Source organism: Canis lupus, chromosome 3 (genome assembly GCF_048164855.1).
Source record: "Canis lupus baileyi chromosome 3, mCanLup2.hap1, whole genome shotgun sequence".
Classification (NCBI taxonomy): Eukaryota; Metazoa; Chordata; class Mammalia; order Carnivora; family Canidae; genus Canis; species Canis lupus.
Window position 1 is genome coordinate 37,886,923 of NC_132840.1, and position 26,022 is coordinate 37,912,944.

Sequence of the window (26,022 nt, forward strand, 5' to 3'; positions counted from 1 at the left end):
AGTGGCCTTCTGGTCATTTTAGCTTCTAGACTGTGGCTTTTGGTGATTTGGGTGGTTTCCTGATCCTGGCAGAGAACAGCTGCAGAGGCAACTTCCCCATTTGGCTGTCAGTTCCCTGAAGCAGAGGAGACAGAAGTTCTTCTGCAGGCCAGAGCTGCCCATGGCTCTTGAGGTTGTACTTAGTCTTGTTTTCCAGTCTTGCCATTGCGTTTATAACCACTGACTGTCATATCAGCTAAGACTCATATTAAATGCAGATTACAAAAAAAAAAAATCTCAGGCAACTTTTAGAGTTAGGAATTACACACGCACATGCACATGCACACACACACATACACACACACACACAGAGAAGTCTAGAGTTGCTAAATCAGTGGCTCAAAAATGTCAGGAGCAATGACTCCATAATTTTGAAAGGTTGCAAGATGGCTACTGTTGCTCCAGCCACTACATCTACATTCCACAGGAGAAGTAGAAGAAAGAAAACAAAGAGGAGGTAGCAATACCCACTTTGGGAATGTGAACCTTCCCCAGAAATCACCATTCATCTTTTGCCTACATCTCATCGGCTACAACTGTTATGTGGCCTGAACAAACTGTTATGTGGATCTGAACAAAGGGTTAGGAAATGTATGTATATTTCTTAGTTGTGTGCTTTGCTGCATTAAACAGAACTGCAGTTCTGGGAGGGGAACATTGACTCCGGGGTGGCCACCAGCACAGTTTACCCTGTCTTGCTGTTCCCCCCAGCCTGGGATGCCCTTCCCTCTGCTCCACCCATTGAAATCTCATTCATCTTGTAAGAGTCCAATGAAATGTCACCAAGAGTCCAATGAAATGTCACCTTTCCCAAGTTTTTTTCCAAATATCTTAGAAGAAATTTCCTTTTAATTTTTCAGTTTAGTAAGCAATATCCTACATGCCTAGTAAACTCCAGGTCCTACTGGGAACTGCGGATAGAGATGAGTGAGACATAATTGCTGTCCTAATGAACCTTAGTTTATTTTGGAGTCTAAAAAAGCAGATTTGGGTTATCGTTTAAGGAGCACAAAGCTTCCGTTTGGGATGAGGAACAAGTTTTGGAAACAGCATGGGGATGGTTGCACAGCAGCGTGGACGTAATTAAAGCCATAGAACCGCACACTGCAAAATGGTTAAAACAGCAAATTTTACATTATACATGTATTGGGGCACACACACCCCAGACTCAGACACCAAAAATCTCAATGCAGTGCAGTAAATGCAAAGACAGACAGAGGGACAGGATAGTGGGGGCACACAGAGTCATGCTCTTCCCCGGCATCCAGTCCTGGCTCTGCCTCCATGTCCATTGGGCATACTGGGGAACAGAGGCTGAGCCACAGATAGGACCAAGAGGTTTATGGAGGAGTAGCATTGGGAGGGAAGTGAGCAGACTGAGCAGAGGAAACTGCTAGAACCAGGAAGCCCTCGGGGACGCACGGGTGGCTTAATGGTTGAAAGTCCACCTCTGGCTCAGGGCATGATCATAGGGTCCTGGGATTGAGTCCCGCATTGGACTCCCACAGGGAGTCTGCTTCTCCCTCTGCCTGTGTCTCTGCCTCTCTCTCTCTCTCTGTGTCTCTCATGATTAATTTAAAAAAAAAAAAATCTTTAAAGAACTAGGAAGCCTTCCAATAAAATGTATGCTTGCCAGAGGAGAGTGCTGGAGGGGGAGCCCCTTAGAGGAATTCCACTTTGAGTGGAGAGGCCGAGACCCAGGTACCGTCGCCTTGCTCAGGCATAGGCTAGGGCTACACTGGGAACAGATGAGGGTACCAAGGAAAATGAACTACTGGAGGCTGTCTGCTTATCAGCATTTCTTTTATTTTTCTTTCTTTCTTTGTATTCTTTTTTTTTGGAGAGTGCATGTGAGTGGGGTAAGGGCAGAGGAAGAGGATCTCAAGCAGACTCCCTGCTGAGCTCTGAGCTGGTTGTCACCACCCTGACATCATGACCTGAGCCAAAATCAAGAAGTCCTACACTTTACTTACTGACCCACCCCAGCCCTCCTCATCACATCCTTTCAAGGGGCATAAATACAGCCCATCTCTAGGTCCACCACAGGCACCATTCGCTGTGTGATCTTGCGGTATTTATAACTTCTGTGCCTCCATTTTTCCATCTGCAAAATCAGTTTTATAATAATAATAGGAACCTCATCCACTCATTGGGACGATTATATGAGCTGTTGAATGCATAGTGCTTAGACAAGGGCCCAGTTTCTAGTAGGTCTCATTAAGTGTTGACTATTATTATCAGTATTGTCACACTAAAGTAGAATGCGTATTGTGAAACAAATACAAAAACAACAGTTACAAAGGATATGCTACAATAAACAGAAGTAGAAGTTCTGGTATCTCCTGGAGCCAAATTGATTGTCTTCTGCATTGCCTTTTTGAACTCACAATTTGAGCCACAGATGATAGTGACGGTGGCTAAGGTGGTGGCAGTGGATCTACTAAGTGTGAACAGATTCAAAATGCACTTAGAAATGTTAGGACTTGCAATGGAGTGGTCATGGGGGGTGGGGAGGAGCCAAGGCCCACCCTTATGTGCAGGAGCTGGCTTGAGCAGATTTGTGGATAGTGTTGTCACCAAGGTGAGAAAGCCTGGATGGTGGGGGCGAGAGGGGCCCATCAGGGCTGTCGTTGGAACACACAGGTATCTGTGAGGCAACAGAGAAGCCAAGGAGGCAGCTGGGGATGAGAGCTCAGACGTGAGATTTGAGCTGGGAACATAATTTGGGGAGTCACTCTCTGGAGGATGGTATTTCCATCCATGGGAATGGACAAGACTCCTCAGAGGGAGAAGAAAACCAGTCTCCTCCTTCTCCCTTACCTCTCAAACTCAATCACATGCGGTTCTATCTCAGTCCTCCATTTCACAGCACCTGCCTGGTCATCAACTCTCATCTGGATGACTACACCAGCCTTCTTGGTTGTTTTTTTGGCGCCCTTATTTTGCCTTCTCTCTCCTACATCACTCTCCTGTTCTATTAATCCAACCTCCAAAATGCCTCCTACTTGTTTTTCCAAAACTTGAATTGGATTGTGTCAATTCAGTGTCTCCATTACACATAAGATAAGTCCCAGATCTTCTGGTTGTTTGTGTCTGGTCTCCAGTTTATCCTCTGGTTCATTCTTTTATGATCCCTCATGTGAATGTGACGGTTCAATTCCACTGGAGTATTTGTAGGTTCCCCAGTGCTCCTTACAATCTCACGCCTTGAAACCTCAATGGCTTTTCCTCACATTCAGAACAAAATCCAGATTCCTAATCATAGCCTGCAAGGCTCTGTCTGAAGTGGTGCTGGATACCTTTCCACTTAACTCCCTTCCTCTCTTCCCCTCCTTTTCTGCTCCAGCCTCTCTGACCTCCAGGCTGTTCCTTGAAGTTGTCAAGGAAAATCTAGCCTCAGGGCTTTTGCACTTGCTGTTTCCTCCCTCAAGTGCTATTCCTCCGGGTGGTCACACATGTGTTGGACATGGTGCCAAGCTGAACCCAAGACTTAGAATTTCCTAGAGCTAGACTCTGAGACTCTAGGAGCAAGCTATTCTTCACTATTATTCCCTTACCTCCTTCACAACAGACACAACAGCTCTCACTTCACAGAGTGTAGCTTTCCGGTTGGGTTTTCTCTCTGCCTATTGCTCCAAACCCTGATGCCAGACTAGTTTTTGATTACGCATTGCTATCTGGACAGATATCCCTATATTTCTTATCATCTTTTCTTGTACGGTATAGCTTTCTATTTTCCAGGAGGTTTCCTCTCTCGTGTTACTTGGACAAGAAGCAGCATAGCCTGGCCACATGGTGTAAGGATGTGGGAGATTCAAGAGAAAGGAAATGACACTGGAGGTATTCTATTCAGATGATCGATGGACGCATGGATAGCTAGACCCATGGGTGGATGGATGCATGGATGGATATTAGCTAACTTGGCTCATATCATCAGGCCATTATATAGACTGTCCAAGGACTCCAAGTCTGACCTTGTGAACATCCAGTTCCCCAACCTCCTAACTTTCCCAAATGTCATTCACCCTAGAAAGCTTTCTCAGAGGGTAGGTATGTGCCTCAGGAACCCTGAGCAGTTCAGATGTGAGGGTACACTTTCCACGGTGCAGACACAGAGCAGTTATTTGTCCTATGGGTTCCCCAGTGCCCAGTGGTCTGCAGAGCTAGTTAATTAAAAGCCATCTTGCAATTATAGAAAATGACAAACCAGCAGCTTGATCAGATATTCTCTGTGGAATTCTATTTCGTTCCCTACATTTTTGCCCAAAACGTCGGTTTTTGTACTCAAGCCCATTCTCTCTCCCCTGAAATCCTGATGCCTGAATCCAAAGGCTCAATCAGCACTTGGATGTCTACCATACATTTCAAAGTTAATGTGTCCAAAATGAACTCCTGATTTTCAACCCCATCCAAGCTCCTTTCCTATTCTTCTCCATCTAGCAACACATTATTTCAGATCTCCAAATCATCTGTGACTATTTTTCTTATACCTCTCATCCATGCCACCAGTAAATCTCATCATCTGTATCTCTGCATCTCCAGAACCACCTGAGGTTCTCATCATCTTCAAAGTGACTACCTTTTCCCAAATACCATCATCTTTGCCTGGACTGCTTCAAAAGCTTCTAACTGATCTCTCTGCTCCCACTCCTGTCCACATATATTAATTAGTATGTGTGTGTATATGTGTGTGTGTGTATATATATATATATATGTACACACACACACACATATATATGAAATTGTATATCTATGTGTGTATACACACACGCACACACACACACACATATGTTTGGTTACTCCGACTGAGACCCAAATAAACAGTGGCTTAAACAAGACAGGAGTTTCTCACTCATGTAGCAATCTAGGTGGAAGCAGTCGAGGACTGTGTGGCAGCCCCACAGCGTCAGGCTCTTTGTTTTTGTGGCCTCACCTTCTGTAGGGTATTTCCTTTGCTCATGTAACCCAACATTGCTCACTACCCCGTCACTACCCTGTACCCTCACTACTGCTCAGTTGGGAGGAAGAAATGGAGAAGAGCAAGGCACACTCACCCCTTTTCTAACTGCAAGGACCACAAATTATGCCCACTTCCGTTTATACACATTGTTCAGAATATAGTCAAATAGCCACGCCAGCTACCTGGGCAGTAGAGACCAGAGACTGTTTTTGCTCAGCTAAAAATCAGGCTCTGTTGCTACAGAAAGAAGCTTGATGGATCTTGGCATGTCTGTCATACACATACCCTTATGGTCTGCTTTCCCTACAGCAGCCAAAGTGAACACCATAAAGCAGCCATCAGGGCATGTCACTCAGTAAATGACATGATGCTACTCAATAAATATTTGTAGTGCCTCACTTATTAAATCCCAATAAGGCCTGGGATCATAGTTGGTACTAGCTAGAAGGAATCTCAGATAAATTTCAGGACAATGGTTTTCAGAATTATTTTAGGCAAAACAAGGAAATTATATAATATATATATATATATACATAGTCTCCTAAGAAAGCTTGTATGTAAAATGGATAAATGTCAGCTGCCCTGATTGTAATCAGGGGCAGCCAGGGATCCCTTCACTTTCTCTTTCGTATCTCAGCCCAAACCAGGGCCAGATCCAGACTGACATCCCCAAAGCTCTGTGGACCACAGTTCGAAAGCTGATTCTAGCAGAGCGCCTTCATTCCCCAGGTGGGAAAACTGAGGCCCAGAGAACAGCAGGACTGCCTCTTACTGAGTGTCTTCTTCCTGTGTAGCCCTGGGGTAAGGGTCTCACACACCAGAGCCGACTTTCCCAAGGCCTCACTGCGAGTGAGTGACAGCCGAGGCTGGCCCCAGGGCTGCTGGTTTCCAGAGTGATGAGATCCGGCCTGCAGAGGAAAGCCTGCCTCAGGACTGGCTGCTGCTGTCCCTGTGGCGAGGGGCACTTGTGCCGGCCAGAGAACATTCCAGAAGATTGATTCCTGGAGTAACCGAATGCCCTCACTTAAAACACCGCGTACTGTGCCCATGTTTCAGTACCTCCAAATTGGCAATGAGGTTTTCTTTCTTTCCGTGGGGAGAGGTAGATAGATAGAAAGGAGCACTGAGGAGCCCTTCATTTGAACTAAACTAGCTCCGACAAGTCTTTTATCGACTTGGGTGATAATATCTACTCTGGACAGCTGCTGCAAAGATCAGGAGGAGATGAGGTCTGCAGACAGCAGTGGAGACGAGCAAGGAGCTGTTTCTGCAGTGTGGACAACACGCTATGCCGCACTTCTGTCCCCCGAGGGGCTCACCAGCTGGGCCGGAGACGGGTGAGAAAGGGAGCCAAGAATCCCAGGTGTATGGTGTGTGTGCTGCGGGGGGTTCAGAGCTAAGGCAGCCAGAGAGGTGACAGGGACAGGCCCACCAGCGACAGAAGAGTGAGAACCTGGGGGTTCGAAGGAACCTCAGGAAAACCTGCACATGGTGTAGGACTGGACTTCTTAAGTGTGAACAGATGTTGGGATCACTTGGGGATCTTGCGAAGAAGTAAATTTTGTCTGGGAGGCTTGGAGCTGGGCCTGAGATTCCCTCTTTTTAAAAAGATGTCCAGGTGAGACTGAAGCTGCTGGTCCTGGCAACACTTTAACACAGGTATGGATGGTTAAAAGAGACCCCGTTAGTGCAAGAGTCAGACCAGCTCAAATCCCAGGCTCTCCTCCACCATCTACCACCCGTGGACCTCGGACAGGGCCTCCAGCTTTTTACCTTATACGTGGGCACAATATTACCAACTTTGTGCCCAGACCTCCCACATCCAGAATTCACTACTCCTCCCCAAGTGGGACAGGAGACTGGGCACTCCTGGTGTGGAACAGACCCCCTGAGAGGGGGGAAGTGATCCTCTCACCCTCTCTCTGCTCCTTCTCCACCTGCCCCCGATGCCACTCTTTTCCTCCTACTGCTCGTTTCTTCTCTTTCATCACCCTCGGTTGACTTTTCTGAGAAACAGAGATAATACTTGCCTCTTGGGTTTGTTGAGAGGATTTAGTGAGCTATCCCGTCTTCTTAGGAGCAATTAATTAGACCCTGCCTCCAGCCGCCCAACCGCCCTGCCCCTCTCCCAGCCTAGGGTTTGTCCTGTGCTATCACAGGATCCCAGAGTCACCCCCTAAAAGAGGGACCTTCTCATTCCTTCCTGTCTTAGAAGTGGGCAGCCTCATGGGATCCAAACAAACACCCGGAGAGGAGCCAATCCTCTGTAGGAGCAAGATACAGCCAGAGCCCGCTTCCTGCCTGAGAAGTGAGTGCTCATATGACTCAGATCCTTATCTCTGTGCCAGCTGGGTAGCACACTCACCTCTCCAGTGTCTGTCCATCTCTGTGATGGGTGTCATCACTTCCCCTTGGCAGGTGCAGAAGAGGCTGACAAGTGATGAGATTTAAACCCAGACCCTGGAGATCTTATCTGTTTTAAAGATGAACTTTTTGTCTCAGAGGATGCATTATGTCCTGTGATTTGGGGCTACTTACTGATGTGCTTACATGTTTTGCCCAAGACAGGAACAATGTAAAAGTCTGGAGACAAACCGGGGCTTCGGAGGACAGATTGTGCTTTGAATCTCAGTCCTGAACTGGGAACCTTGGTCTAAATGACCTCATCTACAAAAGAGAAAAACACAATCCCTACCTCCTAGGATTTCTGGGAGTATTAAATGTGTCCCTGTACGTATTCCACAGGCTAGCAGATAATAAGCACCTAAACAAATCTCAACCATTATTAATAATACAATTGACTCCACGGTCACTCTACTACTTCCTTGGTTTGTCATCTTGGATAAGTCACTTAGCCATTATGAACCTTGGCTTCCTCTCCTATAAAATGGGCATGATACCTACCTCTGTCTCCCTTTGTGAGGATTGAATTATCTAACCTGGGTGACAGGATCCAGCATGATGTTTGATGCAACGTAGCCGATCCGGGGAAACTTCCTTGCTGATGCCTGGTGCTTCCTTCCTGTGAAGGAAACAAGTGAATGTAGCCTCTAGACTCTGGGTCTCTCTCCCTTTTTTCATTCCATCTGCATCTGGGGAGATGGGTGATTTCTCTCCTGATAAATTTGGGAGAGTAGCAGGGAATGCTCAGTTCAGCTCTGCCGGTCGTGGGGGCAAGTCTGCCCACAGAGAGTACACACTCCGCTGTGACTCTCCTTCCCCACTCCCGACTGCCCCGATTGCCCCCTCACCTTGGTGGGCATCTGCCTACAGCCACGGTTCCCTGGCTGATTCATTTGGCACTCAAACCGAGCTACATCTTTCAACAGAGCATCTACTACTACTAAAGGTGATATTTCATCTTAAGACAAAAAGCAAATGTCCCCCAGCAGGTATCTTGCAGGCAGTTGGGTTCATTCATTCATTCATTCATTCATTTATACATTCATCTGGTCCAACCACCTGCTCCACATATAAGGTACCTGAAAGCCAAGTTGATGAGAGAATTTTCCTGGATTCATACACCAAGTTGCTTAAATTTGAGAGTTCTTTTTTTTTTTTTTTTTCCATTTACCTCTGATAGTGGACTCAGTTTTCTGTATTTTGCCGTCACCCCAAATAGTTAAGTTTTCAAAAGATTGAGCATGTGAATGCCAGTTAAGAAACTGCCCAGAAGTCCCCCAATTCCTGGTTGTGGCCTTTCTCTGTGACTTCCCAGAGACTCCACCCTTGTCACGCCTGTGGAAGTCAGGCCAAGCATTCTTGTCTTGGCTTTGCTGCTGCTGCCAGAGCTCAGTCTCTTTCCCCACAGCAAATGGGCTAGTGCGATTGTGGGTGTGTTACGATGTGTATCTAAATAATGACGGCCCAGAACTTTGGAAAAGCAAAAGGCTCGGTGAATTATTGTTATTAGCCCTTCTTCAGAAGTCCAAGGAAAGGGATGCTATCTCAATGGAGAAGTGTGGGCTGGGCCAGGAAGATGGTCAGAGATGGGGAGGCAAACCCTGAGGAAGAGTTCTTCAACAAGTGCCAACTCTGACCTTTCTCTACTGTGTAGCTTGTGAAGTGATGTAACATCCGCTGGGCACTGGACCCCCACAGCTATGCTTTGAAGCACATGAGCACGTGTTTTTATTCCTCAACTTTACAGAGCAAGATCCTGAAAATCAGAGATATTAATGACATCCCCAAATGCCATACCCAACAATTTACAGAGCAGAATTCAAACCTACATCTTCTGATTTTTAATCTTGGGCACTTTTCTCTAGGGCAGTGGGTTCCAAACATCAGACCAAGGCTGTCTCAATAGGAATGTCTCGGGGAGTTTTAGAAATAGTGATTTCTGGAGTCCACCCTGAAAAGGTTCTGAATCAATAGATTTTTGAAGCCCCTGAATCAGTATATTTATCAAATACCTGTCTTAGTCGGATTGAGTCACTGTAACAAAATACCATTGAATGCTTGGCTTAAACAGACATGTGTTTCTTACAGTTCTTGAAGCTGAAAATCCAGGATCAAGGTGCCAGCAGATTCAGTTCCTGGAGTGGGCCTGCTTCCTGGCTTGCAGATATGGCCTTTCCTTGTGCATGGAGGGAGAGGGAGAGAGAGAGAGAGAGCTCTGTTTTCCTCCTTGTAAAGGGCACTAATCCCATCATGATGATCCCATCCTCATGACTTCATCTAAACCAGATTACCTCCCAAAGGCCTGACCTCCGTAGACCACCACATTGCAGGGTATGGTTTTAATATGAATTTGGGATTTGGAGCACAAATAACCCAGTACAGTGCTCTATAAAGTCTCCTGTACCATGAGGGTGTTAAGTAAGCCCTCACTGAGAGTACATATGCATATATGCTGCACTTGATCTGAGAACTCTGCAAGGGGCAAAATTATAATGAGCAATTGTCTTGTCTATGTGTGGGGAGGTACCCACCTGTGCCCTTTCCAGAGAAGGTTTGTTGATACCATTTGTAAAAGGCTTTTCCCATCAGCCACCATGGTTTTGCCTTCCCTTTGTGAGAAGGCAGTTGTTTTCTGGTTCTGGTACCCTGGGCAGCAGCACATTTGGTCTGCTGCTCCTGCAACACGTGTGTGATACTGAAGGTGCAGTCCTTGTGCAGGTCTGTGTCCAGCTGTGGGGAGCAGGAGAGGGTAAGGGGAGCCAGGTCTGGGTGTGGAAGCTAAGCAAGAACCCTGGCTGGCCAAAGAGATGTGTGGGCACAGTGAGCAAGCCTGTGTGCACTCCAGCTCCTGTGCCCACTGGCGTGGCTAAAGCTTGGGGTTGGGATGGTACAATCAGAGACCCAGAGAGAGAAACCTTTAAGCCAAAGAAGTGCATGGAGGAGCAGGCAAGGGCAGGAGCCCAGGGTTTATTTCAGAGAAGGCAGTGTGTGTGTATACAGGGTCCAGGGTCGAGGATGCAATGTGCAGGGGGCCTTTGGTAAGTGTGTGGCTATGTCTTCCTCCCTTTGGGGATCAGCTCACCTGAGTCCCTGTTCTCTTGAATCTGAGGGAACACACCGGGGATGGTGATCCATAGTGGGGGGAAATTGGGAAGGAGACTCAGCTGGAAGCGGTTTAGGCCTCAGGCCTTCTATGGGAGAAGCTGTCAAGGGGCCAGGCTGTCTGTCACCATCCTCAGAGCTGCTAGAGTGACAGTCCTTTTTTTTTTTTTTAAGATTTTATTTATTTATTCATGAGATACACACAGAGAGAGGCAGAGACACAGGCAGAGGAAGAAGCAGGCTCCCTGTGGGGAGGCCAATGTAGGACTCAATCCTGGGACTCCAGGATCACGCCCTGAACTGAAGGCAGACGCTTCACCGCTGAGCCACCCAGGCATCTCATAGAGTGACAGTCCTTTAGGGGCAGAAACAGTTGAGTCCTCCAGGAGAGAGGGTGGCCTGCAGGCCCAGAGGTGGGATCAGTCCTGCCAGATGCAGGATCAGGAAGCCCTGACTGAGTGCCACCCCCAAGCCTGCCATCCTCCTCCATCAGTACAGTAGGGAACAAAATTGCCAATTTCTACACTTTTAGTCTTTTAGGTAAGATAAACACATAATAATCATAAAAATAAATAAGATACTTTAAAATTTGATAAACGTAAGAAGGAATAAAAAATAGATTATTAGAAATTTAAGCTACTTGATCTAGATAAGGTCAACAGGGAAATTTCCCACAATAAATGACACTTAAGGAGAGACCCAAAAGAATGAAATGGGTTAGCCAGGTCTAGAGGGAGGTGAGGCTGATCAAGGCAGAGAGAAGAGCACATGCCCATAGCCTGAGGTAGAAAGAATTTAATGTGTTACAGAAATTGAAAGAAGACCAGTGTGGCTGAAGGCTGATGAGCAAAGGGAATGAGATGGAGGTAATCACAGTGGATGAAGGTGGGGTAATCCAAGGGACTTGTGGACCGTTGGAAGAGATTTATAGTTTTAAGTACAATAGAAAGCTGACTGAGGATTTCATGCAGGAAAACAATAAAATTTGCATTTTCAACAGATTTGAGTCAAGAATGAGGAAGAGGAGAAGGCCTGTTTATGTCACTGCCTGTTTACTTATTTCCCCCAACAAAAATCATCTTGAGAGCAGAACCCCTGTTTTATTGAGTCAAATGCTTGGACAGGGCCTTGCTTCTGGTCCATGTTTGTTAGATAAATGGATTAATATCTAGCACCTTGGATATACCTGTTTAAATTCAGGGCTATGAAGTACTTTACCAGGAAGAAAGCCATCCGGCTATTGGCCAATCAATATGGACTTCAGGTGATATGAAGAGAAAACTTACACCCCTCTCTGCCAAGTTCCCTTTTTAAGGATGTGCCCCAGCAAAACTGGGGAGAGAGAAAGACATAAAATCCAGGCAATAGAGGATTCTATCCAGAAAAGCAACAAAGAGCATTCGCCTGAAGGCAGCTATGCAACAAGCCCAGAGAGCAGTCTAGTCTGGAGCTGGAGGACAGAAGCTTCTGGAAAGAGATCTCCAACTTGGAACAAAGAAAGGAGGTAATGAGATCAATGGACTACCCAGTATGAGAATGTTTGAAAACAGTAATCAAAGGGTAGGTAGATGGACGTTCTGATGAGGAGTTTGGAAAAAAAAAATTAAAGAACTGTATTACATAGTCATTATAGTGTAGACTCTGATTTTTTTATTTAACTATGGGACAGGTGGGGCATGGGAGGCTGGTATAAGGAATGCCAGATGTTTAGATCATAATTGACAATACATAATGTTTAAATTTGGTAGAATAGGAGATAGTAAAATAAACATATTATTTAGAAATATAGAGGTAAGTGTCTGGTGAGACAGCTCCATGGGACAAATGATGTTGCCTTTGGAATATGGAACCAAGGTATGGTGAAGGGCTTGCTGTATTTCATTAGAAGCCTACTAAAAAAAAAAAAAAAAAAAAAAACTATGTGCCTGTATTAGTTTGATGAAATATTTTAAAAACCAAGTGAACCACTGATTTACGAGAAGACTTTCAGGTGAATCAACTTCTCATCTAGCTACCTGGAAGCATACTTGTTCATTTGGAGACCTGGCTTATCTTGCCGTGTTTATTTTGGCCCAGGGAAGTCATTCCTCTGACTCCTTGCTTCTTGTTTAGAAGTGAAGGGAATGTCAAGTGACCACTTTTGGCTAATGACAGCAGCCCCTGTGAATGAGTGTCTGATTTACTTGTGTCTAATCTTGACAATAGCTACCCTTTGCTATTTTTTCTCATATGTCTTGTCTCTCCACATCAGTTCAGGTTGGTCCAGATCATTTCTTTTCACAACCTATACTATTCCACAGTATAGATAACCTTCATTCATTTAATCTCCCTTTACATTTCACTCGCCACCATTTTATTGTTTTGATCCTTATAGCAACCTTTTGGCAGAGATACTACTATCCTGGCTTGTAAAGATGAAGAACACAGGCTTAGGCAGTTAATTCTTTGGCATCAGCCTCTGACATGACAAGAGAAGCTTGACAGGAAATACCACTATCCAGAAACAAACCCAACTCCAAAAAGTGCCCCTCACTGGGCATTGCCCTTGGCCACTGGGAGCTGCTTTACTCCTTCCCAGCAGTAGCCAAGGGCCAATGCCTGGCTGAGGCAGGGGACAAGGGTCCAGTCCTCTTTGCCTCCATTTGGACAACCCTGAAGAGTTGGCTCGAGTGCAAGCTCACTGTAGTATCTGCTGAGGGCTCAGATGTAATCACCCTCTGGTTCTGCCTCCTCTCTGCCCAATCCCACTGTCCTCATTTTCTTACAGTTGTATTTCCTGAGAGCACCTCCCAATCAACCTTGTGCATACAAACTCCTGCACGGAGGGTCTCTCCAGGGCTCTGAGACTAAGACACTACTGTTTTGGGAGTTAGGTGTCTCCTTTATTTCTTTTTTTTTTTTTCCTCCTTTCTTTAAATAGTCCTTCCTATACACTCTCTTTACATTTGTTCATATCATTTACCAATATCTTATATAGTAGTCTGTATTTATTCATTATTTGCTTTTTTCTGTCCCCAGAGCATATGCTCCACGCAGGCAGAGGCTTTGTTTTGTTTTCGGTTGTATTTCTGGCACCTAAAACAGTCCTGGCACTCCTTAACAATAAAGGACTTCTGGGACACCTGGGTGGCTCAGTTGGTTAAGCAACCAACTCTTGATTTCAGCTCAGGTCAGGATCTCAGGGTCATAAGATGGAGCCCCATGCTGGGCTTCACACCAAGCATGGAACTTGCTTGAGATTCTCTTCACTCCCTTTCTCTCTCTGTGCCTTGCCCAGCTCACGTGTGTGCGTGCCCCCCTAAAAAATTAAGATAAAAAAATAAAGGATTTCTAAATTCACTGAATAATTGATTCCTTTGGGAGTTTTTGAGACATCATAGAGAAGTGGGTGAGATCATGCTCTTCAGTATTAGACAGACTGCTCTATTTCAACCCTGTTACCAAAGGTAACTTTGGGCAGGATTCTTAACCCATCTTAGGCTCAGTTTCCTCATCTATAAAATATGGTAAATAGGACCTACATCCCAGTGTTTTTGAGATAACCAAAGGAGATAATGTACACAAAGCCGATGGTGTCTAACTCGAAGAGTTTCTGCTCTGAAACATGTGAAGTGATAATTATAATTCTGAACAGATTTCTGAAGAAAAAGGGTAATTATAAAAAAAATCACAATTCTAAATTATTTTTCTAGACCATTGTGTTAAAATACTGGGAGAAAATACAATTAGGCAGTAATTATCTCTCCAACCTGCTGCAGGAATATTTTCCCTAATTACAATGTAGATTTCATTAGCTGGTTCTGCAACATTCAGTCCAGGACACAAAAAGCTCATTGGACAAATTACCACCTTGTGCTCACTGGGCACAGGGCCCTTCATCTGAGCAACAAGAGCTCTCCAGCCGTATCATCATCATTTGTAGCAGCCTGCAATGATAGATGTAATTTGGGAAATCTGGAAGTTGGAGAACTGGTTTCAAAGCTGGGTAATACAGAATTAAGAACATAGAAGGAAGGTTTGACTTTGAGTCCTTGTTACTTCATCTGCTGGCCATGCCAACTTGAACAGGAGACCTATCCACCCATCCATCATCCACCCTCCCATCCATCCATCCGTTCAACCTTTTCTCAGCACTTCTATGTAACAATCACTGTACTAGACCCAGGAGATAGGAATGAACAATTCCAGCCCCCAAGGAGCACACCCTCTAGTGGGAAAGAGAGAAAACAACTTCATGTCCAAGTAGGAAGCATTGGAGTTGTGTGGAAATGTGCCTAGATGGGGCCTAGTCCTGTGTTGGGACCAGCGAAATCAGGTGAGGCTTGCTGGAGAAATTGATTAAGTCAGTCAAAATTCCAGGCAGAGAGAATGACGCATGAGTAGGGATGGAGAAATGAGGCACATTAGCGAACTCTGAATAGTTGAGTAAGACCAGGATAGGGATGCCAGGCAGAGAATGAGGGCCATTAAATGCCTTCTTAACCTATGCTAGGTATTATATACTAGGCACTGGGGATACACAGCTTAAAAAAGGCAGGATCCATACTATTCAGAAGCTCACAGTCCACTGAAGGCAGCAGAAAAGTAAAGAGGCAAGGAAAAACCAGTTCTACTGGGGCTTTGACAGAGGGCTCAGCTGAAGGGCTTTAATCCAGTCTAGAGTAGAGAGTCAAGGCAGGCTTCTAGGTAGAAGGGATGTTTAAATTTTGAAAGTCACACAGAAGACATGGTTGGAACCAGGGGACGTGTTCCATATGAAAGTAGAGGAGTATATAGGCCTGCTGGGTGGAGCTCTGTGTGTTAGGATTCACCAAATAGTTCAATATGATTAGAACGAAGAGTACACGTGTGTGCATGTGCATGTGTGTCTGTGTGTTGGAGGTGGAGGAGAACTGGCAAGACATGAGACTAGAGAAGGGATAGGGGCACATCCTAAGAGTCTTCTAAGCATCTGTGTTGGACCTGGTGCAGAAAGCTTGGTGAGCCTTTGGAAAATCTTAAGCAAAGTACTTACATGCTCAGATTTGTGCTCCATCAAAACAAAACAAAAACAGAACAAAATGCATCTGGCTGTAGTGTAGAGGGTGGACGGATACCTACGGGAAGCAGAGAGATTACTTTTGAAAATGTTCTTCTTATGAATTCACTTCTCCCAGGTTCGGCCATAATGGGGAAGACAGAGAACCATGTTGAAGCAAAATTTTTAACTGTAAGGTCCATTTCTTCTGTCGAGGTAATAGACTAATAATCCCATGGCTTTATCTACTGCTTCGGGGTGTATGATGGTGCAGGATCTATGAGCATGGGATTTTCTTAGTTTCCCAGAGAAGGCAGGGTTTCCCATGAGGTGTGATCCAGGAGCACTGGCAATGGGAAGCCCATCATTTCCCATCCTGGCCTTGACTGAGTCTGTGACTTGAACAAGTCACTTGTCATCTCTGGGTATCAGTTCTCTCACCCAAACATGAGGATATGGAACTAAATTGCTCCTTAGGTTCCTTCCAGGTCTGAAACCAATACCATGATAGCTTGGCGAGCTGATTTTAGAATCCTATGGATCTTGGTATGAATTCTGTTTCTGCCACTTCTGGCTGGATGACCTCGGATAAGCTGCTCCTTGAGCACTCGAAGGCTAAGTTTAAAGTGGGGATAATAGAACTTCCTGCACGGCTATGGTGGGGATTTAATGTGACATTGTACAAAAAGTGTTTAGCCCTACATCTATAAATGGATGGATGCTATTATTATAAAATGCCTTGATGAATGAAAATGGCTGACCTGGAGAGACCTTAAAAAACAATGAAATTCACCCCTAGATCACACAATGTCAAGGAACTGGACAACGAAATGTGTCACAGTGTTTGTAAATGCATTGATCTGGGCAGTGTTTTCTGAAGATTGGGCTGGTGAACCTTACAGGGCTGGGATCATGGTGCTCATCCACCGTGACAGAGCGCCCTCTGGCGGTCTTGGAGTCAACGTTTTCATTAAGATGATTGAAGAGCAGATGTGGCTTTGTGGATTTATAAAGCAAACAGCAAGGATTTGTGTGTTCGTTAATCTTAGATCAAGCTAATATAGCTAATCTTAGATAAAGCTAGTAAAGTGTCATTAATTATATCACCTCTAATAGTAATTCTTTAGTCAACTTTTCCATAAAAGTCATGTTCCAGGCATTTATTAGATCTTGCAGTTCTAAAAGACAAAATTACATTTTAAATTAAAACATAAATTATATCGAACGTTTGAATTGCACATAAAATCTTCACAGTAGTTCTTTGTGCTATGAAATTGAAAATAATTTGGCATCACTCAAAAGGATGGTGCAGTAGCAGAACTGGGGTTTTCTCAAGGTGGCCTGGCTGCAGCAATGGGCTGTGTGACTTTAGGCAAGGTGTTTCATTTCTGGGGACCTGTTTCTTCATCTTAGGATAGAGGACTCTAGGCCCGAACGTTTCCAATGTCTTTTCCAGCTCTCAGAGTCTTTGATTTGAGGGAGAAATGTTTTCCATTATCTTTTATCTTTTTATCTATTAGGACTCTGGCTTCAAAGAAATTTGATGTCCACTTTTCTTTATAAACCGGGGGTCTCAAGCACAGTATGTAAGGCCCATCTGAAGATGAATTTATAACATTCCAGCTATCTGTAGCAGAAATCACTGGTTATTAACAAAGATTCATGTTCTCCTTCCATCGGGTAAAATTTTGTGCAGAAGCAACACCCCAAAAGGACTCCGCTTAGAGTTCCTCTTTGCATCCAGGGGGGACCATATGATTAGTTCTTGACCAAAAAGTTATTAGCCATAAGTAATGTGTGTCCTCCAAGCCAAGGTAGGTAAGTATCAAGTGTGTTCCCCCATTCCTTCTCATTCCCCTTGTCCTCAAGTAGATGACACTTGGGATATGTGGAGTCACAAGATGACAGAGCCACACGGAAAAGTACGTGGGTGCCTGAATTACCTACTGGAGATGTGCTGCCCAGGAGAGCCACCCAATCAGAACACCTGCAATGGACTCTGTGTGAGTGAGAAATAACCTTTCACTATGTTGAGGTGCTGATAGTTAAGGGTGGTTTGGCATAGGAGCTAACTTTAATTATCTCAACATATTCTCCAACTGCATGATGCTGAGATCTAACTTGAGGCATTGTATCAAAGCAAACTGATCTCATAAAAGCATGTTCTCGCACTCTCTCTAGGGAGAGAGGTGGAACTAGCTTACTCAGTGTCTGTTTTCTGGTTAGGAGAGCAGTACTGCTCTGAAAAACGTCTTACCAAGATTTCCTTTGAACTATTCAATTTTGTTACACAAAATGAGTCTGATGTAGACAATCTTCTGGTTATGGGTGGGCACAGGCGTTGCAATTACTGCTGAGTCATATCTGTCAGGTGTTTGGGAAAAAAACAAAGTTCAATCACCGCTGATCTAGAAAAAAATGACTAAGCAGTTAAACGGCATTCTGAAACTTTCCAGTTCTTCTGTATTTTGAAGTGACCTTGTTAATGGGGGATTCGTGGGGAAGGTGGGAAAGGAATCACTGATTACGCCTAGTAACAGGTATTGGAGTTATTCATTGATAAGTCTTGTTTTTGATAACAGGAAAAATATGGGAAGACAAAAGCAAGGGTCTTTCTAAAAAAAATTGTGTGATTTTTAAGTAGGCTCCATGCTCGAAACTACAACTGTGAGATCAGAACTGATCAAGAGTCAGATGTTCAACCGACTGAGCCACCCTGGAGCCTGAAAAGCAAGTTTTTTACTTAGCTATATCTCTGCAAACACTGACAATATTTTATTTAAGCTAGCCTTCTAAAAAAAAAAAAAAAAGCTAGCCTTCTATGGGAAGATAATTGAGACTCAGTGATGTAGAAACACATCAGCGACACTAAGAAAAACCATTACAGTACAAATAGGATTGCAGGATGATGTTGATGTAGAGTTATTGGCTGAGTATGATGCGGGTCACAATCAGAAAATTACAGCAAATGTTTAATAAGCAAGCATCCACACAAGCTGCACAAAGGAATGAACTTCTAATGAAGTAAATGTCTTGTAGAACTAAAACTCTTAGGATTTTATTGTACTTTGCCACCTAAATTATATCATTTAGGAGCCTTGAGTTCAAATTGGTTCTGTAAACGAGATGATAAATGTGGCTGTACTACTCTGAGGAAAATTAGCTTATAGAAATGGAAGATTTTTCTGCAGATACTAACAACATTTAAAGGGTACATAGATCTTGATCTGGCATCTAAACTTCTAGGAATCTCTTCAGAGAAATACGAAGTGTGCAAGAAAAAAGGAATAATTTTTCATAGAAAAATGGAAACCTCTAAATAAGGTTCATCAATAAAAAACTGATTGGATCAATGATGGCAAATCTGTACTGTAGAATGCTGTGTACCTCTTGCCAAGAATGAATAGATATTTATGTGCTGTTGTAGGAAGAAGTCCTCAATGAGAGGACAGAAACTGAAGATGTATAGTATGACCCAGTAGGTCCTTGTTATGTTTTAAATTGATAGTGAAACAGGGGCCCAAGGGTGCAAGAACACCTGACTCCAGGTTCCTCAAATAGATCAGGTTTGATTGGCCACTCGCCACTGAAAAAATCCAAAGGCAGAGAAGTGGGTGGTGGTGAAACAAGAGAGGAATTTATTTCTGTGAGGCCAATACCAGAAAGGTAGGCAGTGGACGAAAGTTACAAAGACTGTCTCCAAAGTGCTGGAAAGACTTCTAGATTTCTTTCAGGAAAATATGAGACAAAGGTAGATGGGTACATGCAGCCCGGGGAAGTAAAGGTCAGGTTGATCTCTTCCCTAGGGTCAATCACATGAGGTCTTGCTGGTGTCAGGGCAGTCCCCGTTAGTTGAGGGGGTCGTTTTGGTCCCCATCAGGGGACACTTTGCCCACAGGGTCCTTTGCCTGAGTTAGGAAATGAGCTGGAAAAAAAAGAACTTCATTAATTAGGAAGTGCAGACTGAGGTCAGAATGGAGGTAGTTGATATCTTCTTTTTCAAATCCCTACCGTGAAATCTCCATTCCATTTCTACGGAAGGAGATGGGATGACAACCATATCTTCTCTAGCTACTTTCTGCTGCCTGGGATGACGTAGGGGTTTAGGAATGGAACACTTTGACAGGTAGAGGAACTTCATTTTAGGAATTTCTCCAAAATAAGCACTAAGGGCATCTCTAGGCTTGTGTGAATAGCACAGGCTCCCACCTGACAAATACTAAAAGTCAAACAATCATCACAAGAAAAAAGCACAAGAAATATAGCAATGCTTAACAGCATATTTCCATTAGGAAAGAATCTAATTTAGCCAACTGCAAAAAGGATCTAGAGCTAGGGCATCTATAGTAGTGATGTGTTTGTTTAAATCTTTCAAGGCTTCAGTTACATTTTTTGAGTAATTTGGAATATATATACAACATTCTGTTTTAATGAGAGCACAGCTTCCTCTCTGGGCCACAGTCAAGATATCGAGGGCCATTTGGTGGGGAAGAACTATGGTTTTCGAATTTGTGTGGTTTCATCATTTAGAAGGGTGACTGTGTGCTGGGTTTGGTTAAAGGCGGCTGCTGTATGCTTGGGTAAAGTCTCTACTTGTAATTCTACACCAGTAGAGGTGGCTCCTCCAACAAATATGGTTAAGGGATAAGACCATCAAGAAGCCTTCTTTGCCTGTGTCTAGCTAGCTTTTAACAGTATCCCAGTTACAAGGAATCAGTGGCAAGTGGGAGATGACTCATCTCAGGAGACATGTGCATCCCCAAGTACACCGTCCAATCCAATCTTCCATCCATTATTTTCATGAGTCCATAGTGAACCCCATAAAGTAGGGGTATGCACTGGCTTTTAAGGAGTGATTTTGCCATCCGAGCCACATAGGATTGGTCAAAGTTATAGCTGAGTTACACAGTCAGTTGTTGGGGGAATCCATCCATCGTCCAGCTGTTGAAATAATCATATGCCTGTGGGGTCCTTATATTATCCCCACAGAATAAGGGAGATTGTCTATACATGGGCTATTGTGGCAATTTCTCTGAGGTTTATTTACCTCAAGTTATCTAGCTTAAGCAAACAATAAACATTCAAAGACCATCAGAACTAGAATCTAACTTCCACAAGGGTGTGTGTTACTGAGACATCATTTTTCTAAAATCACCCTTATTTCATCAAAGATAGCCAAATTACGACTAATTCGTTTGTAAAACAAGTCCAGTTTTACCAAACTTGGCCTAATTTTTTACATAAGCAGAGCAAGAATGATGATTTATGATACAAGTTCTTTTTAAATCTGCTTTGCTGGAAATATAAAGAATTTCTGATTGAACTTTTAACAGCCTCTCAAAGCCAGAAGCCACACCAAATACTTGTCATCTGATTTGCCTGGAATACCTATAGATTTGGGTGAATTCCTCTTCTCAAGGTCCCCCACAATATCCTTAGGTTCCTGCACCTGCCGGGAAGGGACATTCTTTACTCAGCAGGTAAGGCTGCTGGGAACTCTGTAAGCAAGGTATCAGGCCAACATTTCAAGAGGGCTCTATTGGCTCCATAAAGTCAACCTTCATTCCTTAAAGCTATCTGGTCATGTCTGCCTATGCACATCTCTGTCAAATATGACTTTCCAGTCAAAGCCTCAGTAATACAAGCAGTGTTTTCAGTGGTGTCCTACTACCAGGAGAACAGATTCTTTTTTATTTTTTTCACCTCATTAATTTTTATTTGTGTGTGTCTTACATAATTAGATGGGTTTTTAAAAATTTTTTGCACTTTTTTTTATTGGAGTTTGATTTGCCAACATACAGCATATCACCCAGTGCTCATCCCGTCAAGTGCCCCCCTCACTGCCCGTCACCTAGTCACCCTAACCCCCTGCCCACCTCCCTTTCCACTACCCCTTGTTGGTTTCCCAGAGTTAGGAGTCTCTCATGGTCTGTCTCCCTTTCTGATATTTCCCACTCATTTTCTCTCCTTTCCCCTTTATTCCCTTTCACTGTTATTTATATTCCCCAAATGAATGAGACCATATAATGTTTGTCCTTCTCTGATTTACTTACTTCATTCAGCATAATACCCTTCAGTTCCATCCACATTGAAGCAAATGGTGGGTATTTGTCGTTTCTAATGGCTGAGTACTATTCCATTGTATACATAGACCACATCTTCTTTATCCACTCATCTTTTGATGGGCACCGAGGCTCCTTCCACAGTTGGCTATTGTGGACTTTGCTGCTAGAAACATCGGGGTGCAGGTGTCCCAGCGTTTCACTGCATCTGGATCTTTGGGGTAAATCCCCAGCAGTGCAATTGCTGGGTCATAGGGTAGCTCTATTTCTAACTCTTTGAGGAACCTCCACACAGTTTTCTTTTTTTTCTTTTTTTTTTTTTTTCCACACAGTTTTCCAGAGAGGCTGTACCAGTTTACATTTCCACCAACAGTGCAAGAGGGTTCCCCTTTCTCCACATCCTCCAAGGAGAACAGATTCTTTTTTTTTTTTTTTTTTTGGAGAACAGATTCTTATTGAACTTAGCAAATAATTATAATTGCCATGAAAGAAAGCATACTCGCTGAGAGTTTCTAAATTCTGAGGGTTGAGGTAGGGGGAAAAGTTAAATGTTTAAATTTGTTTACGAAGGAACATTTTCTCATATTTCTGTAAATCATAGATATCTTTAGAGAAAAAGTTTCCTTAAATCTGGAATCTGGGAGAGCAAACATTAGAGAATCAGCAATGTTTCAAGAGTCACAAAAACTATAATCATTTCCTCAATTCATTCAACCCATGTTACTAATTCCTGTTCTGTTTGAATGCAGCTTTCCCTCTAGTTCTCGAAATTCTTACTCAAAGGCAGTTCTCTTAGTTTAAAAGTATCAGAAAACTGTATTTGTCCAAAGTCATTTTTATGCATCTCCTTGATGAAACGCAGTTTTCAAGAGCATCAGAACAAGAACTATAAAGGACAAGACTCAACAATGGGCTTGGTTAGAGATCTGATGAGACTTCATTATAATGCAGTTGACAAGGTAATCCTCTTATCTCTATGACACACATTTCAATAATCAGAATGTCAAGTGACCTTATATCAGAACATATTAAAACTTTAGGGATTTCATATAATTTCTAGAACAGTTACAGCATTTACTCATACAATATAACCCAGGAAGGTTTATCAACATTGGTTTAACATGCTTCCATGTAACTTAACATACCAAATAAACTAGCCTAATTAGTCAAAAAGACTACATTTATAATTTGAATCTTGGGAAGTTTATTAAAAACCTCAGAAGGTTTTTAAGGACATGCTTAAATAGGATTCAGATAATTATAAAACTCAATATTTAATTATTTATTCAAGGTGGCATTAAGAGAGATTGTAAAGGCAGATACAGAAGGTCACACAGTTGTTCGCAAAACTTAGCTCTTTCAATGTGGAGAAGTTTTAACTTTAAAGGAATCAACAACGTGGTTTGATAAAGACAATGTGGTTTTCTGGGCAGATAAAGAAAAAAATTTGTTTACAATTTCTTAACAAGTGCAGACCTACAATCTAAGAGGGAACTTTGTCTTTTTAATAGAGAGAAAAACCAAATCCCAATCTTATACTAGAGTGTTTTTTAAAAAAAAATCACTCATTTCAAATCTTGGTTCTGGCAATACATACAATTCTTTTCCAATGATTCCCCTTCACAAACCTTCTACAAATTTTTCATTCATGAATTTTTCATGCATTTTGTCCTTAGCTTTCTCTCTCTAAATAATCAGTCTTTTTCTAGGACAAAATTACTTTCTTTTCAACAAAAATATATTCCTGTTCTTCATGCCTTTCTTATCAAAAACATAGCTTATTTTCCTTGCATACAAGGTTGCTTTCTTTATCATTTTCTGGCAGTCCTGATTACATTTATCAGAATTTTTACTTAGAAACTTAGTTTCCAGTGCAAACTAGCTAGTGAGTGAGTGTATACTATTACACCAGAATTCTTTAACTCAGTTTATGAATACATTTCCTAATTTCTGGAAACATGTGCTTCTCCACAATAGAATCTTTCAATTACGCATAAGGCCTACTGCAGCGTCTGGGTTCTCTGTAACAAGAAGCCAAAGCCGATACAGCGATGTTTAGTAATTAATATTTCAGTATTTTATCTTTTTTTAAAATAGAAGATAGTATTTTTTTTTTTTTTTATTTTATTTATTCATGAGAGACACCGAGAGAGAGGCAGAGACACAGGCAGAGGGAGAAGCAGGCTCCATGCAGGGAGCCTGATGCGGGACTCGATTCTGGGTCTCCAGGATCACACTCTGGGCCAAAGGCAGACACTTAACCGCTGAGCAACCCAGGTGTCCCTATTTTGTCTTATTTGGAAATTATTTAAATAATTACTGAGTTCAAACCCATTTGTTATTTAACCTAGCAAAACTTCAGTTCTTGGTTACCAAAGATGTTGAAAGCTATACACCTTTTTAGTCAACATACTTGCTCTTAACAATTACCCATGAAAGCTTTATGAGAGAGACAAAATTATTCATCATTTTACATCAAATTGCAACAGATTAAATATGAGTTTAATTCAGGTAGAAATTGATAACTGTATTATATTTGATGTTTGATAGCTCTGAAAGGCACGCCTATTTTAGTTAAACCAGCAAACTTAAATTAGCTTTAATGATGATATGTCACACCTGTGTCCAGTGTGGGTCAGTCCCTCTACTCCCCACTGTCAGTTTTACCTGGGGCTCCTGTGGGGAAATCTCATGTGGGCAGTTTGAGCCCATGGGCCCCTTCATGCTGACTTGGGAGGTGCTTCAGTTTGAACCTCAAAAGGAGATGGCCTGACAGCTTGGGGTGCTTTCACTCAACAGTGATGGTAGGAGGAGCAGGAGGATGGTGTAGGAGGCCACTAAGAAGCACCGGGGGGTGGTGCACACACAGAAGGAGAGGCCAGGGTGCCACTGTCGAGGCTGGAGGTGGACTCAAAGTCTGGACTAACACCCCTTCATCTATCTAACACCCCTTCATCTATCTCTGTCTTCCATCTCTCTCGCCTTCAGAGTAGGCTTTTACTCCAGTTGATTTTCAGGTCTTTGCACCAAATTATTCAAATTATTGCACCAAATTATTCAAAAATATATCCTAGTGCACTTTCTTGGGAAAACAAAAAGATTCCGTCTTCCTAGGCAAAAGCTCAGAAAGAACACAGAAGAAACACAATTATGGCTAAATGAAGCTCAGAGTACTGATGTTAGCATTCATTCTGCCCCAAAAGTCAGAGCTTCACTGACTGAACCAAACGGCTTTCCAGAACAAATTGGGAGAGCCAAACAACCCTCCCTGCCAGCCCTCACACCACCACCATCATTTGGAGACAACCAGATGAGAGGAAGGAATACCAGAGAGCCATTCGGTGGCCGTCTTTCCTCTGAGCTTCGCATCCATGGGCCAGGCAGTGTTAGAATAAAAAGTCCTCTTCTTAGTCGTAGGGTTATAACTAAAGGTACACCAGCCAATATTCTCCCCAGAGGCCTTCGGGAGGGGTTAGCATCCCCTATCTTGTACACACACACACGCACACACACACACACACAAATTCCAACAGAGATCTCCCCAAGTGCATACCCTGGCTTCCCGTTTATCTCCCTCCTACCCATTCCTTCCAAGGGCACCTTCACAAATTAGAACAGCCCCTGCCACAACTCAAGGAACACGAGCCTGAATAAATGGGTTATGAAAACCTGAAATAAATGGTTCCAAAGAACCCAAGAGCAGGGAACCATGGAAGGATGGGTTCCAATGTACACCTGTGGAGGGAACTTACCAGGAGCCAAATTCCTAGGACCTGCTTATTCTTCAACCTGTTTCTCTGCTTCACCAAATGCAGGTAAGGCAGTTGATGCAGTTCAGGGCAAAGTTGCAAGAGAATCTTTGCAACAAAATAAGTTTCAGCAGCTGCCCAGGACTTCCTGTCCTCTGCATTCGGGGGAGGGGAGACATTCACCACAGGAGCTGACTCTGACGACCACAGCCACCTGCTGGGTCAACAGCTGTGCCCTGGTGCACCGCCCACACCAACCGCTCCGTTGGTGGGGGGACCCCAAGGAGGCTGGGCAAACTGAAAAGATAGTTCCACGCTGGCTTGCCAAGAATTGCCAGGTCCCAAACGGGCCTGGTTCAGCCACTTGCCGACAAAACTCAAAGGCAGAGAGGAGTGGAGGTGAAACAAGAAAGGAGTTTATTTCAGCGAGGCCACCACCGGGAAGAGAGCCAACTAGTGGCTCAAAGTCTGTCTCCAAAGTGAGAAGAGACTTCTACTCCCAGGTGTATCAGGAAAACGTGGGGCTAAGTGGACGGGTACAAGCAGGTGGGCAGTGAAGGTCAGGTGGATCACTGCGTCGGGGCCAGTCACGCAGGCTCTTGCTGGCTCAAGGCAGGCCCTGTTAACCAAGGGGTAGTTTTGGTCCCTATCGAAGGATGCTTTGCTCACAGCATCTTTTTGCCCGAGTTG

General features: G+C 43.6%; 2 long non-coding RNA genes across 3 annotated transcripts in view; one reads left to right on the forward strand and one right to left on the reverse strand.

Annotated features, from left to right (window-relative positions):
- LOC140630382 (uncharacterized) overlaps positions 1 to 13,541 on the forward strand; it is a 30,057-nt gene extending 16,516 nt beyond the window's left edge. The window contains exons 4-5 of the long non-coding RNA XR_012028149.1: positions 9,491 to 9,733; positions 11,505 to 13,541. This is a non-coding gene — a long non-coding RNA (uncharacterized lncRNA). The remainder of the gene's footprint in view (positions 1 to 9,490; positions 9,734 to 11,504) is intronic.
- Positions 13,542 to 19,136: 5,595 nt separating this feature from the next.
- On the reverse strand, positions 19,137 to 25,598 carry LOC140630383 (uncharacterized). Of its 2 annotated transcripts, none has more exons than XR_012028150.1 (2): positions 21,575 to 25,598; positions 19,137 to 19,446 (listed from the first exon to the last, which is right to left on the reverse strand). It is a non-coding gene; the product is annotated as an uncharacterized lncRNA (long non-coding RNA). The 2 variants fall into 2 exon arrangements; XR_012028151.1 differs by having other exon boundaries at positions 20,910 to 25,598.
- Positions 25,599 to 26,022: the final 424 nt, after the last annotated feature.